The 1,427-nt window shown below is 49.4% G+C and overlaps 1 long non-coding RNA gene across 5 annotated transcripts in view; it reads left to right on the forward strand.

The window, feature by feature from the left end:
* The first annotated feature begins 241 nt into the window (after nt 1–241).
* LOC115032936 overlaps nt 242–1,427 on the forward strand; it is a 2,821-nt gene continuing 1,635 nt past the window's right edge. For all 5 annotated transcript variants that reach the window (XR_003838583.1, XR_003838580.1, XR_003838582.1 and 2 more), the window contains exons 1-2: nt 242–361; nt 1,064–1,128. This is a non-coding gene — a long non-coding RNA (uncharacterized LOC115032936). The remainder of the gene's footprint in view (nt 362–1,063; nt 1,129–1,427) is intronic.

The raw sequence follows: 1,427 nt of genomic DNA on the forward strand, positions 1-1,427 counted from the left end.
CATGTCCTGACTGGCCTAGTGCCTCCCTATCTCCCACCCTTCTGACAGTCTGTTAATGTTTAAATGGATCAATCATGTGAAACCACGCCAATTCCTCCCCCAGCCCCACCCCTTTTCTATAAAAGTCCCTAGCTTCCAAGCCTTGAGGTCAAATCCACTGTCTCCTGCGTGAGATACATTTCGACCCAGAGCTCCGCCATTAAACTACCTCGTGTTCTTACATCAAGTTGGTCGTCTGTTCGTGATTCTTGGGTGCACTTCGAATCGGGAATTGAGTGGGGGTTTCCCCACTAGGTTCTTTCATTTGGAGGTCCCACCAAGATCTGCGTGACACCCAGGAGCCCCGAAAGACCACTTGGAGGTATGTTTGTTTGTGTGCGGCTTACATGTTGTCAGTTGTCTAAGTGTGGCACCACTGAATTTGTGTCTTGGTTTGTGAATTTGTGTCTTAGTTTGTAAATTTGTGTCTTGGTTTGTGAATTCGTGCCTTGGTTTTTGGGTTACGAGATCGTGGGTTCGAGTCCCACCTCATGCCTTGGTTTTACATCTGGCAGAGTGAGAAACGAGTGTGCTTAGATACTGGTGTCTTTTATTCCCTGCTGCTGTCTTGTTTTTCTATTGCTGTCTTGTTTTTGTTTGTGGTTTTTGTCATGGGACAGACTGTGTGTGGTGCCAACTGTAGACTTGGACTGATGTTAGGACAGAATTTGTCAGTGATAGTTGACAAATAGTGATAGTCAATCCTCAGCTACAGGGCCGGACTGAGAACTTCCGGCTTCAGCAGCAGCGGTGTGTGAGGCGCCACCGTGAGAAAGTTTCCCCAGGATGCCCGCCCCACTACCACCATGCATTTCACCGCCTGTGGGACTGGCAAGAAAAGGAAGAGGGGCGAGACCCGTGGGGCCCTGCGCAGGCCCCTCCTGGCTTTCTAGGGCCAACTAGAGTCGCCTCCCCTGCCGCCTTCCCCACCTCCCCTGCCTTCCCCCGCCTCCCCAAGTTGGCCAGGTGCAGCCATCTGTGAGAGCTGCCTTCCCTNCCCTGCCCCATGTATTTTCTCTTCTAGGGCAACCCACCCTAAGCTGCTAACCAGCGAGAGAGACATCTGCCCACTTAAAACTTCTGTCCCAGGTAAGGAGCGCCTGCCTACAAGTCTAATCACCAGGCTCTGACAAATGGGTATAGAGGTCTAGAAAAAAGTGAGCTTAGACTGTAAGGAAGAGCAAAGCTCTAGCAGACTCAGGAGAGATAGTAAAAATAGAGATAAAAGAGATTAGAGGGGTCCGAGATGAGAGAGATACACCAATTGAGAAATATTTAGAGTAAAACCAGTAAGTAAAAGGCAGAGAAGACATATTACGAGAGAGAGACAGAAAGAGAGAGAGAGACAGAAAGAGAGAGACAGAGAGAGAGAGAGAGAGAGAGAGAGA

Source organism: Mus caroli, chromosome 13 (assembly GCF_900094665.2).
Source record: "Mus caroli chromosome 13, CAROLI_EIJ_v1.1, whole genome shotgun sequence".
Lineage (NCBI taxonomy): Eukaryota > Metazoa > Chordata > Mammalia > Rodentia > Muridae > Mus > Mus caroli.